Source organism: Molothrus ater, chromosome 1 (genome assembly GCF_012460135.2).
Source record: "Molothrus ater isolate BHLD 08-10-18 breed brown headed cowbird chromosome 1, BPBGC_Mater_1.1, whole genome shotgun sequence".
Classification (NCBI taxonomy): domain Eukaryota; kingdom Metazoa; phylum Chordata; class Aves; order Passeriformes; family Icteridae; genus Molothrus; species Molothrus ater.
Window position 1 is genome coordinate 124249595 of NC_050478.2, and position 14844 is coordinate 124264438.

Genomic DNA, 14844 nt, shown 5'->3' on the forward strand with positions numbered 1-14844 from the left:
TAGGGTCATGTTCAGAACCTCCAATGGAAATGGTTCCAGTGCATATAAAAAAAGTTCACAGCACCAAAAGAGTGTGACATTCAGTTTTAGTGAGAGAAGAACCTTGTTGCTCAGCTGTGTTCTGCTAAGGACATTTATAAATATTCATTGTGATGTAGCTAAGCACAACAATTTCTGGCTCACCTCGTAGCCCCTTCCTCATAACCTCTGGCTTGGGCACTCTCTTGCAAAATAAAAATTCAAAACCCCTGTAGCAGAGGACACATGTACATTCTGAACCACCAGTATAACAGGTAAATAAAAACTGTAAGGATCCTGTATTTACCATATGCCAGGTGAATATCACTGGGATATTAGTGGAAGGAAAACAGACAAGCAAGCACACTCCCTCTACATTATTGCCTGATGCACCAAGCAGAACCCTGAAAGCACTTAACTGGATCAAGGTCCTGGCAGCCAAAGAGGGGCATACATTGGATCAGAAATGCTATGCAATATGTCCCTCCTGAGGAAGCATTTAAAGTCCCTAAAATCAGATCTGCCTATGCCAAACCAACTCTACAATCAAAAAAAAAAAATTGAATGTGTAAGAGCCTTTTTAGGCTGGTATCATCTGACTCACAAGTCAAAGAGTTTATAGTTTTTAATTATGTTTGTCTTGCTAAAACTCTTTTGTGGAAAATAAATTCTTCATACCTCTTAGTGACTACAGGTCAAGATCATACCATGGTACCCACTGGGATAGATAAGCAGATGCCTGGTAGGATTCTAAAATCCCATAGGCTCCCACCTCACCACAAGCAAAGTGCTTCATGTTGCTGAAAATATCTGTGGGTGCCTTTCCACCTCTTTAAATGGCCAAGTGTCTCCAAGTCCAAGGCTCTTTTGAAACCACTACTGAACTGGTTAAATGCTGAACACCCTGCAGTTCTTAGCATTTGAGTGAGAACACATTGAGGCCGGGGCTGTTGGAGATGCCTCCAAAAGATCTTAAAGGTCTTCAGCTGAGTAGACCACCATAGAGAAGCCTCCACGAGCACTGCACAGCGGTCAGCTGGCTGTGAGACTGTTATTGTCAGGGCCAAATCCCAAAATCCTTACAGGAACTAAGCCTTCCATCAAAGGACCAAGCTTCAAGTGCCTACATGAGCTTGTTTCCTGGAACTAATCTGACTGGGTGCATGCAAAAGGCTGTTAACTGGGAGTTTGCACCCCCTGCCTATAGCTGCTTTTGGCACCCTCTGTGTACAGCTGCTAGCAGATGTGGGGTAAAAGGGCTTGGGGTGGGAAGTAAACATTTTAAATAAATAAATAAGTAAACAATTCTAATCCTGTGTTAAATCTGCTACAGGGGCACTAGAGGGAGGGCTAGAGCACCGCATGAGTTTGGAATTTGCGTGTCTCCTGGTTATTTCATTATTTCCCAACAAAGGAAGAGTACCTATATGTCTATTTTAATTAAGTGCCCAAATCTCCACACAGATCTTATTTTCCATGAGATCCATACAAGAAATTGAGCATAGATGAGCACACAGATGCATGAATGCTGTAAATGTGTATCTAGGAATACCTCATATTTCTCTTTCCTCCCTCTCCCCACCCCTGCTACTTTATCTTGTGAGCAGAAGAAATGTTTCTAACTTCTTATTACCTATTTATCTTGTACCACAACTGTCTTTGATAGCATTTGCTCAATTATAGCTCCAGGAATGATGTGATAAACTGTTCTCAAGCCTTCTAGCTGTTTCCAGTTATGACATAAATATATTGATTGGAGAGCACAGTCTTGTCTTTTCACCATGTGTCATCATCTACAGCAAGCTTTATTGCTGTAGTAAATATCCTGTAGGTAAAGCCTTAGCTAAACTAAATCCATGTCAATTAACTGCTGCTAATTAGTTAGACACAATTATTCTATTTCAGAAAATAGATGAAATGGAACATTTTATCATTCTAAAATTGATACTGGGAATAAAATGAGGTCACATCTTCAGTAACTCATTACTAATTATTTTTAAGGTTGCAGTTTTGTACAGTGACAACATGATAATTAAGAACCAGAGGATCTAGGTTTAAATTGTAGTTAACTTTCAGTATGCTCTTGTGAGATAACTATGTACTACCAGGGCCACTTTACTACTGGCAAGCCAAAACACAAGTATTATTTAATATTTTTTAGAAGCAGACAAAAAAAAAAAGCAGAACTGGGGCCAGAAGAAATATGTAGGAGTGTAATTACAAGGTTACAAGGGAGAAAAAAAGCAATGATCCAATTAACTAAAATTGCTGAAAATTGTTTATGTATTTTACAGGCAGAAGAAGACTAACGGGAAAGCCTGCTTGCTTACATAACAGAAGCTGTAGGACTCCGGCATTTTGAATTCCTTCAGACATTTTTTCCTTATCCGTTTTACAAACAAGAAGTCAAGGCTCATAGCTCCTCGATAATGTAACATCTAGCCTGTTGAAGAGACAAAATCTGTGTTTCAGGCTTCTAAGTACATAGCTGTTTTCATTGACAGGCATACCATTAAGCTAGATAATGTAAAGTGAAAATAAGAGCAACAAATTAGACTATAAACACTGAGATTAAACTTTCATTCATCTCATTAATATTTTACTAGTAACACTGTCTACTCCCTGCTGCCATTATTATAGTGAGTAGGCAGCTCCATCACAGTCTCACTTTGAAATGCTTCCAGTAAGAGATGCACAAATCAGATATAACTCATATAAGTCAGTCTTTCCTCCAGACTGTTGTGAAGCCAACTATGCTACATGTCTTAACATAGTTACTACCTGATCTTATAAAGCTCGCTTTGAAACTCCTTGCAAGAATCATGCCTTGAAATTTCCCGAAAGACAGATCATACTTCCAATTTCAGTCACAACAAAACAGATAAAGCAAGTCTCCTCCCTTCTTTTCCCACACCATATCTATTTGTTTAAAAGAAGCACAGAGTTTATCCAGTTTCCCAGAGAGCCTAAACCACCCCCAGAACTTTTCAAAAATGGGGCAGCCACTTCCCTGCCCATCAGCAGCAAGGAGGCACAGAGGTGGTTCTGCGAAGTCAGCCACCAGTCAGCCCCCAGCCCAAGCAGGTTCCGGTTTTATTTTTTCCCCTTCAAAGAGAAAATGACAATACTCATTTAATTTGCAATAGCCTGTAGGTTTTGTGTCTGAATTATACATTGCTGCATGTGCTAAATGCAAGCAGGAAGGCATTCTTGTTTGTCTGTGCGTTCACTGAGGTTTGTGCTTGTAAGCAGTGACAAAGCCACACTGCAGGCTAATGGCAAGCAGTGCACATGCAGTCACCTGCCCACTAAGCCAAAGGAGAATTTATGTCTCTTAAAGCAGTACCCTGCCCTCCTACAGCACTAGCTGGGCCACATATGGATGTTTTTCCCTTCATTCTGAATTTGTATCTCTCAGCTCCTTCTTGGCCTCAGGTTGTCCTCAGTTCATGCTTTGAGACTTTCAGTCTCAGTCCTCACTGCAGCAGCAGCAACTCTCCAGATCAATATATAGACGTGAACTGGGTGAATGACTGTGAAGCTCCTGTGTCAGAGAAATTCCCCCTACTCTCTCAAAACTGTATTTTTTCATTTCACATTCTTCATTCCCATTACTTCACTAGATAAATAGTCTGAGTTTCTCATATGAATTTGACTAACAGCTAGACTTGGTTTCAGTACAGATTCTGTTTCCTTCATGGCAGCAGAGGCTGTTGACTGTGCACTTGGCAAGGCAGCTTTCCTTTGTTACTTTGGGGGAAAGTCATTCCAAGCACGTGGATGTACCTACCCCACTGCAGGGCAGGACCCCACAAAGCAACCCAGAGTTTTGGTCACAGCCTTGTGCTTTTAAATCTCCTACAGGTGGGTCCATTGAGCTCCTGCCTCGAAGTAGGGACATGCTACAAATAATGACACTCACTTTGCACTGCAATCAGGGGTGCTACAAGGGTAAACTCCTAACCCATTCTGTAAAGCCCTGGGAGAATGCAAAACACAAGAGGGGGTCTGAGGAAACAGCTGATTGCCTGTTCTTTCTTCTTATGCTGAAAGTACTTGAATGTATTCCCTTTCACTCAAAACCAGAAATCAATGCATGACAGCCCCCCTACACCCACAGACATCTCTAGGTGCTGTAGTTCAAAGGCAAAAAGAGTGTGTAAGTTCAAATGCTGTAAGGCAGCATGTCCTGCAATTCACAGGTTCATGATAATTAATCATTTAATCAAGGGATTCAGAGAAGTTTTATGAACAATATGTTGGTTTGCTGAAGGAAACAAGCGTGTGAAGGGTTTTGTTGCTCAGCCTGGAGCCAGACCCTTCTTTTCTGTGTGAAAAACTAATATTTGTGGCTGTTGTCTCAGAACACTGAACTCTCTATTTTTATTTCTCTTGTGAAAATGGTACATGATGGTATCTTCAGTGTGCATTTGACTTAATGTTTTATCTACTGCTGTCAACATAAAGCAGCCTATGACAAGGCCCATAGTTTCTTTTGCAGCTCTTATATGGTTTATCCTTAGGGTTAATAAAGTAAATCACTATGTGGCTCTGTGTCTCCAGCCAGTTTCAGCATTAAGAGGAAATATCACAGATAATACAGCTAATTCTCTTCTGTGTACCAAGACACAGTCAGAGTCAACTCACTGGTGTGCAGTTTTCACTGTTATCAAAACAGAAAATGGAAGGGGAGTTTAGCATGCACCCTGAAGAAATTAAAGACATGCTGCACATTCTTTTTCCTTATTGAGTAAAGCAGTAAAAAAGAGGTTTGACTAATGGTGAAAACATAATTAACATTTGAGGATGTATCCTGCTCCTGTGAGGAAGCTTGATTTTGTGCAGAGTATTTCTGTCAACCTAGAGTCTCCAAGTGCCTTGCAGTATTAAATATGTTAGCTGAAGAACTAAATAATAAATAAGGGCAGGGGAAGACAGAGCTTTTAGAAAAGCTCTAAGTGGTCATTTCTTTCATATTTAAAGAAGATGTACACTACTTCCACTCAGCCCTGCCCACCACCCCCGCTCCAAATAAAACCAGAGCAACAATCCTCCTAAACTGGCTGATGATAAGTACTCCACCTATTCACATGCTCCATCTCTCTGCACAAACATGCACACAATAAGAGAAGGTGGGGATGTTTAAATCATTTTCACATGGATGATTTCTTGGCTTTTACTTGCCTTAGCTGCGTGACTCTTCCAGCGACCCATTTCTGTGGCAGCTGCCACCTCACTGCCACTGCACTGTCTCACTGTCCTCAGACAACATTTGGAAGGTGCCTGTAATTATTTATCAGGCCAGGGAAAATGCCAGCACCCCCCATGTGATGTTTATGAGCTTCCCCCAGAGCACCTCCAGGCTCTGTGCGATGCATTTTTACAGGGGCTGGAGTTCAGCAGTCTGGTCTGCTGACAGTGAATTCCCTCCTTGCTTCTCCATGCATTGCTTGCAGCTTCCCAGCCTGTAAGCCCCATGGATTCCCCCACCCCCATCAAAACAGGAGGAAAGGAGAGACCAGCAGGCCAAAGAGCAAAAACAGCCCTTAAGACAGCAGCTGGAGGAAGACATTCCTAGGAGGCATTGCCAGAGACAAAAAAAAGACAAAGCTCCAACAGCCCTCCTTTCTCATGAAACTTCTTACATTGCTTGTCCTTATTTACCTTGTCTTTTCTTATTTATAGTCAACAGAAATAGAAATACTAAAAGGATTGGGCAGGAATGTACCCTTTTACAGCCTTAATGAGGTATGTGTGCTGGACATGTAAGCAGTGGTAAGTGGCCAGACTCCAGCCTCCTTATTGCCACTGCTGAAGACAAGATAAAGTCTTCAAAATCATGAAAATGGTTTTAAAATGGCATTTGATATAATTCTGGTTATTTTAACTTTCTTTTCCCATCAAGAGCCTTGAGGGATCTTCATGCCCTCAGACTCATCTCTCTGCCTTCTGGGCAGTTCTAACACAGTGCACGCCTTCATCTAGGTCATGTGCAAATTTGGGTCAAAACAGCTTAATTAATGCTACTCCATAAAGAAAAGAAGAAAAATGGAGGTGAATGCCATACATAATCAAGAACTGGGAGACAATGAAACTTGGGCAAAAAACCCCAAATATTATGCTTACATCAAGCTGCAAGACTTGCTCACCACAAATCTGGTGTCTTGTGCTCAGAAGTCATTTTCCAAACCACTAGTTACTATTTTTATATCACTCCTACAAGCTTATTACTTGCAAAACAATGCCAAATTCAAACAGAAATGGATTTTGTGGGCCCAGTCAATTGCATTGCATCTTTAGTTGTGAGGCTGTAATAAACAGAGGCGTATTTGCTTATTGTTAATTTTTATTAGTATATGTATATATTCTTACATAAAGCTCTCATGAGGAGCAGCTGAGGAAACTGAGGTTGTTTAGCCTGGAGAAAAGGAGGCTCAGAAAGGATCTTATCACTCTCTACTCTCACTGCTAGAAAGGAGGTGGTAGTGAGTGTCTTCTCCCAAGTAACAAGTGACAGGAGAGTAGGAAGTGGCCTCAAGATGCACCTGGAGAGGTTTGGATTAGTTGTTAGGAAAAATTGCTTCACTGAAAGGGAAATAAAGCATTGGAGCAGGCTGCCCAGGAAAGTGACTGATTCATTATCCCTGGAGGTATTTAAAAGATGCACAGATGTAGCACTTGAGGACAGGATTTAGTGGTGAGCTTGGTGATGTTAGGTTAATTATTGGTGATGATCTTAAGGGTCTTTTCCAATCTAAATGATTCTGTGATCCTGTTCCATGGTTCTGTGGAACTCTCTTGCTGTCCCTCACCCTGTTGTGTCAAGGCAGGCAGAAGGACCTGCTGTGCCAACCACTGCAGCCACTCCAGGCCAGCTCTGCAGTACCTTACCCTGGGATTTTCAGTAATGCAGCTCTAGAGCAAGAAATTGAATTGCAGGTTGTAATCTAGCTGTGGGCAGCAGAAATATGGACTGCAGGTGAGCCCTGGGCTTACCCAGCTACATAATCAGGTCCTGAACTAGTCAGGGTATAGTCCACAAGACATGGCTTTAGTGATGAGTCCAGTATGCAAAGAGGGGTCTTTGCTTGTCCTAGGGTACACACTGCAGTGGGAGTAGTCCAAATAATCTCCACAGGGTATATTACAGCTGAGTTCAGAGGTGATAATCTCCACAGAGTACATCACGATTGAGTTCAGAGCTGAGTTTATAATGCAGATCAATCTGACAGCACTTGTTCACATGAAAAATGGAGTTAAAATGGTGGTTGTAAATATTTCTTTAGATTGTGAGGTATCTATCTGGAAGGTAACACCTCTCTCATATAGCTTGAGAATTCATGTGTCCTGTGCCCAGGCACTCAGGAATGCCCACAAACCAGGAGGGGTGGATTTGAGCTTCAGGGCCCCCATTCCCTTCTCTTACAGCTGGTGTGATATTCTTCCAGCAGAGACAACAGGGGAAACAGAGACCTTTTGCTATTATGACATTGCTTTGCTGGAATGTCATGAGGAAATTTACATGTGACATTATGTGACAGCTGAATAATGCTTTTAATAAAAACATAACCCAGTCAGTGTCTTCAGCCTGCTGACTCTGCTTTTCATAACACTCTTTATCAATGTCAGGAAGCTGTCAAAAGCTATAAATGTGCTGAAGGAAAGTGCTAATGTCATTCCTCAAGCCTGTGATCTACATAATGGGAAAACATTAACATGGAGATATTAACACAAGATATTTCTTGTTCTAAAGGTGCAAGGGTTTTAACTCAACTGAAGTGTTTAGAAAATGTGAACAGATTTTTCAACCAGCATGAATCAGCATAGTTGATATTGACTTCAGCTTAGACAAGCTGACTTCTACTGAGGATACAATATAAATATTGACAAATCTGCTATTATTCATTGGAAATAATGAGTTGGGCAGAAACAGCTTCAGCATGTAGCAGCACAAGGCAATTCAGTTTCACTTGGATTTTTAATTGAAGGCAATTTTAGAGAATGTGGTTAAATTGTTCTCTGGAAAGCCCAAAAACAAGTCAGGGTGCTGTGAGGAGCACAGTGCTGCTCCCTGGCAGCACAGCCAGCAAAGCTGAGCCCTCCCCAACAAGGAGCTGGGGTGCTGAGAAGCCAGGACAGGATCAGCTCCAGGGCAGCAACAGGCATCAGACACAGGTGGGTGCTCACCAAGCAAGTCTTTAACAACCAGGGCAGGTCAGGAAGCTGATCTGGAGGAGCTGGGCCAGGGTCACAATCACAACAGCACCACCCAGGGCACAGGCACCACTGCAGCACAGCAGCACAGGTGGGGCCAGGGGTAAAAACCTCAGCTAAAAACAGCTCCCAGGAGGGCAGGCCTGTGCTTCTGTGTGTCTTCACAACAGCCCTAATCAGTGGAGCTTGGCTGGCCTTGGATATAGCCAGCTATGCTCCAGAAGGGATTTGCCCAGGATCTTGGCAAGGAGGTTCCATTTTTCCATCCCTGTTTAGGAATATAATTTTCTCCACCTTCTCCTACTCTCTTTGATAGATGTCAGTCAAAACTGCATCTCATTAGTATGAATTAAAAATTTCACAAAATTAAAAAATCTTCAGCAGGCTAATTGTTGAGTGACTTCACAATAAAAGAAGAAAGCAAGTGTATTTTCATTTTAAGAATACATCTGGGGGATTAGAAGACAGGTTTAGATAGAGGAAGAGCTTCTTAACATACTGCTTGCTCTTTGCAGGGAGTATGAAAATTAGGGGAAGTTATCCCTGTAAATAAAATAATCCATTTAGAGGAACTGGTCCATCCCTGGTGAAAAGCCACACTAAATACATGTTATTGCTACTCATGCTCCCACTACTAAGCACATCTACCACTTGGGGAGATCATGCTGTAAATGTGGCTTTAATGTCTATTAAATGTCTATTAATGTCTATTAATGTCTATTAGGCTTGAAGCAGATGGGCAGCCTGGCAGCTTCCCTTGCCAGGAACAGCTCTGCACAGCAGTTCTGGGTCTGGACCCAGCAACAGCAGACAAAAGTGCACATGGAGCAAGCTCTCCTTCCTCATTCTTCTATACAAATGCTGATGCCTCTGAAAGAGAAAAGTCTGATCAGTGTGGTTGCTTTCATTTTATTAATTTCATGCAATGTACAGGCACAGATATGTGTGGTGATAAGAAGCAGCAATGGAGAAGGCAACAAGCACATGGAGAGCCAGAGAGGGGACATGTGGACCAATTACAGTATTATATACACAAACTTTTCAGTGCTTGTCATATTGCTTAAATATTTGGAGGTGAGCAGTCACATGTCGGAGGTGGAGCATATGTTAGGTTTAAAGAAAGGGAAAATTAGAGAGTGTGCAGAATCAGACAGGGAAATCCTGACCCAGAGGTTAATTCTGATGTTTCATAGGACTCCTCACTGGTGGAGTAACTCCCCAGTGTCTGCCTTGGGAAGAGGGAGCTGCTTGTGGCAGCCAGCAATTCCCTGCTGGACCACAGGAATATGCTATCACTTATCTGCTTCTGAGGATGGAAAGAGACATTTACAGGGACCAGATCCCACCAGAAAGCAGCAGTGTTGAAGCAACCACTGTCAGATAACTTGGACTAGAAATGACTGAATGTCCAGGGCTCTTCTTTTCTAGAGACAGCAGTGAAGATATCATTTGTGATGAAATGGGAGATCACAAAAACCAGGGATATTTTACCCCATCTTCATTCAACAAATTGCAAAGATCTAACAAGAGACCCCCAAAGAAGCTCTTTCTCAGCAGCAGCTGGTACAACCTGAAGCCTGGATGCTGCTGGTCAGTGTTCAGCACCTCCAGGGATCCTTGACTGATCTCTGTCAGTCAAGATGAGTATTTGGAACATGCTGGCTTTTTCCATGGTGCAGGAGGGAACTACAAAGTTTTAGCTGTAAAGTAATACAGCTCAGGAGTATTCCAGGAATAAATATTTGGAAAGTTATGTGAAATTATGAATGCAAGAGTGTCCAATCATTCAGCTTTGAACACTTACAGAATTAGGCCTGTATTTCTATGTGCAAAGCCTAAAAATCTGACTATGTTTATTTATTGATCTAGCAATTTTCATCCCATTAATTGCTAAATTGCTGTGGGAAATGAGCAGCTTGAACTTTTCTGAACTCCCACATATTGGTTACTCTAAGCAAGATCCAAGTATGGCAAAGAAGCTTGTCACTGCTGCAATATCACATACAGAATATGTGAAGAAAAAAAAAAGGCAAAAGAATGTGTGGAGGGAATTTTTCACAATTAGGAGACCTTGAAATAGACTATTGGCCCTGAATTTGCCAAAATGGAGAACCAAATGGATTTAGTAAAAGGCAAATAATTCACAATAATAGTGTCTCATGTTTCCATCTTCACTCAGAACAGATGTTTTTCTAGCTCATAGCAGGAAATAATGGTCCTGAAGTGAGAAAAAAGGTAAAGAGAAAAGCAAAGCTGATGTAGATACTGCTCTGGCTTGCAGGTGTATACTTCTCTCCAAAACTCTCAGAGCTAATCTGGCTAAGAGTTCACTTTGACTAACTCATGAGGAATCCCAAAGAAACCAGCTCTTGATTAAATTCAGGGGGATAATCTCATGCTTTGAACTTGACCTCTTCTATTCTGGGTGTCCTGCATTCCCTACTCTGGGTTACAGGAAGATAAAGTTGCTTCTTCAAGCTCTTGAAAAGAGGATTGACATGGGATGAAGGCAAATCTCATGGAAAGGCTCCAGGGACCAAATGTCAGGCCACCAGCTCTTCAGTTGAAGAGAGCTAAAAGAAGGGGGCATCCTTGGCAAATGATTACTAATTTGTTCAAGCCACTGAAATGATTCCTGACTGCAGGAATCCCTCTCTTTACTTGACCTGAATACACATGTATTCCTTCTCTGAATATTTTATGCTGTTCTGGCTTGTAGCATGCATTCCACTGCTGTGTCCTGGTTTAAATGTTGTTTGTTTTCCTATGTCATTTGGAACAGTCTCAAGAAAGAAAAGATAAGAAAAATTAACAAAATGGGCATTTCTATCCCTAGTATCTGGGGCAACAGATGAGGTGGTGAAAAATATGCCTGTAGGGCAAAATTCTGCTCTGATCACTCTTGTACCCACCAGAGACAGTTCTAATTTAAACCACCGAGGATCATGCACTATGGAGCTACACTTTGTTAATTTATATCCCTCACCTTAATCTGGTGTATAAATCATGACAAAGGCAAGTGTGTAGCAACAGCTGTAGATTGCTCTGTCCTAGCAAGCAAGCAGAGTTAGATCAGGAGGTTCAAATATGAAAGAACTTTTACATGCTGGTTTAAAAAGCTCACACATTTTCCATGTTAAAATATCATGTCAGCCCACTAGCAGTCTTTCAGAGAAAAGGTAGGAACAAAATTGAGAGAGAGGAAGTTTGGTAAATAAACTATTTTAAGTATCTATTCTCTAAGAATTTATCAGGATGAGATAAAGGAAGTGGTTCAGAATCTTTGGCCAGCCCCTTTGTAAGTGATAACACTGAGTCAAAAAGAGAAAGCATATTTTGTTTGATTGGTTTTGGTTTGTATAAATCTATGCTGCATTGGTATGCAGAGTGATTAAGCCTTCCCTTTGCCATTCAACACACAAATGGCCAGAAACCAGCATTTTTATCAGGAGTTTTGTTTCTTCCTGGATTAGTTTTCTGCCATGTATCAGTTGGCTCACCCCTCTAGGAGCATTAAACATTTACATTTAGGCAATGTGAATTATCCTTGAGTTGTTCCCTATTTAGGTTAGGTACTTTCTGTGAGGATTCATACTTTTCATGTCTTGAACAGGAGTTTGTTTTCCCTCTGATTTCAAGCAAGGTGTATCTACAGACATGGCAAACTGGCCCAGAGATCACGTGAGGATCTCAGAAAAGTGTGCAAAACCTGTTCTTCTAGATGCCTGCTCAGATTCTGGAACTGTGCTATGACAAGGCAACATGTAAGTAAGTGACTGGGTCTTCAGACAGAATTATACTGTCAGAAAACACTGCCTTGCTCTGAGAACTGTTCCTGGATGTTTCCTGCAATATGTGAGGAATCAGAAGAAAACACTGAGAGCAGCAATCATCTTTGTGCAAGTACAAGATAAACGTACAGAATTTATTTCAGTTTGTGTAGGGTGTAGGCTGTGTCCACCTGGAGGAGGACAGATCAGCTTCCCACATGGTGCCCAGGCTGGACAAACTACCATGCATCTTTAAAAGGCTTTCCTCCTCCTCTGGGGAAGGTGAACACAGGAGCTCCTGCAACACAGTGTGCACAAAGGAACTATTTCACAGAGGTACCAATCAATAAATGATGAATTGCTCTGGGCATATCTCAACCACAGCAACTGCGCTCATCTGATGAGAAGGCTTTGCTTCACATCAGTGAAAGCAGCAGGGACAAAGTGCGTGGGAGCCACGCAGAAAGGCTGGGGAGAGGCATGTAGGAGAGAGCAAAACAAGTGGAGAATGGGAAATGTTCAAGAATGTTTGCTGATGACGATGACTATGATGATGATGATAATAATAATAACTAATAACAGTAAAGGTAAAAGAACCTGCTTACACATAAGGCTTACTAACCATTCTAGGGCAGGTGTGACAGTGAGTAGAAAGCAGCATAAATTGTCAAATGTATGTAAATATGTGGTTTATTTCTGGGCTTTGGGCACCACTGGTATAATGCATACAAAACTGTTTCTTTGTCTCGGTCAATGTGCTAGAAATCCCAAGGTTTGAAAAATCACTTCTTCACCGCTAAAATCTCAGTCCATTACCACTAATTTAATCATCTGCTTGTGTGTAGCTGATGCAGACATTCCTTTATATCCCCATAACGACTTCCTAATTATTCATCTTCAGTTGATGGGCAGGCAATAAACACCTCTTCACAGGTCGCTGACTGATTTAACTAGATTCTAGGTTAAAAAATTACAAGATTGCACTGCCAGTAAGTCTTCACCCTGCAGTCCCTTGTGCAGATGTTTGGAGCAAGAGTAGCATCCAGTGGTCAAAATGTTAATTACATTATATTGAGGGCATTGCATGCTGGAAGCATTTTAACAGCTCCAGCTTTCTTGCAGCAAAAAAGCAGGTGAGCAGAAGCCTGGAAAATTCAGGGTTGTGCTTACATTGCAGAAAGGAAACCTATGCAGGGAAACACATCTGTCTCTCTGCAAGGTTGCTCTGTGTTTTTCCTGTTCATGCCAAATGAAATCTACTGACCTTTAAGTTTGTAAATTGGTATTTTAGACGGAGGGATGGATGGATGGATGGATGGATGGATGGATGGATGGATGGATGGATGGATGGATGGATGGATGGATGGATGGATGGATGGATGGATGTTGCTGCACATGGATACTGTGGCATTCACATTCTCTGAAAAAATTCCTTCACCCAGGATTTTTCTCCTGGGAAGCTCAGAGGCCTCAGAGAAAAGGAAAAAAATTCTTATCTCATTTGCTTCTCCTGTGTTTTGCTCATGTGGAATGTGTTTGGAGATTGTTTACCCACAGGTGATGGCCTGATTGGATTCTGGTGTGAGTTGTTTTGACTCTTTGGCCAGTTGGGGCCAAGCTGTGTCCGAACTCTGGAAAGAGTCATGAGTTTTCATGATTATCTTTTTAGCATTCAGTTTGTATCTTTTCTGTATTCTTTAGTATAGTATAGTATTCTTTAATATAGTATAGTATAATAAAGTAATAAATTAGCCTTCTGAGAACATGGAGTCAGATGCATCATTCTCTCCCCACTCCAGTGGACCTACATTTACAATAGGATACCATGCACCAGGTCATGTTCTAAGGAAAGGAGGAGGAAGGTGAGTGGGGAGGAAGGGACTGTGACCTTGGTCTGGTGTCTGCAGAATGAAGCCCAGAGCCCAGGACACTGCAGAGCAGCTGTGCTTGCAGTGCTGTGACTTGTCCTTGGCTCAAGGACCTCGGGCACCATGCACAGCTGAAAGCAGCACCCCTCTGGAAATAGGATGCCAGCGCTGCCAGGGGGAATAGGTGGAGTTTGACTCATAATCGAGGGAGATAAGAGAGGGGATGTCCTCAGGGGAGGGCAGCACCTACCTGTTTGTTGGTGAGGGCACATGGTTGGAGCTGTGGAGGTGGAATCTGCCTTCCTCCTCCACAAACTCTCTTTATCTTCATCTGGCCTGGGGAGTGAGAAATAGGGCCAAAAGGTGAGTCACACACTGAGAGGATGAGCCTTGCTTGTGCTTTGCGGGCTACAAGAAAAAAGTGACCTCAGATAAAGGCTCTGCATGTGCTCAAGGGCATGGAGAAAGTAGGCAAGTTTCTTGTTGTCAGTCAGGAGGAGAGGTTTCATTAATCACACTGCAAGTGAGGGAGCTGCCAGGTGTTCACAGGGGAGCACTGGGTTTAGTCCTCCTGCAGGTACCAGCCTGAGAACAGGGAGCACGCTATCCGAAAGGAAAACAAGGCTGTTGGAGACTACTGGACTAGGATGTCAGAAATTTAGCAAGTAATAACTTAGATTAGACATCTAGGGCTAATTTTTCCCTTGGAACTGCAATAAATGATAAAAATTAAAATAAATTAATAAATAACAAATAAATAAGAAGTTGGTTTTAGAATATCCACCATTAATGTCCTTGTACCGTGTCAGCACCACAGATGAAGGATCCCAGGAGCAAACCTGGCTGCAGCTTTATAGGTGTGCACAGAGCTCTGCCTTTCCTGGACAAAGTGCTCTGGTCTCCCCAGCACCAAGGGACTTGTTTTGCTGCATTTCTGTGGCCTTTCAGTGCACCATTACTCTGTGACCTTGAGG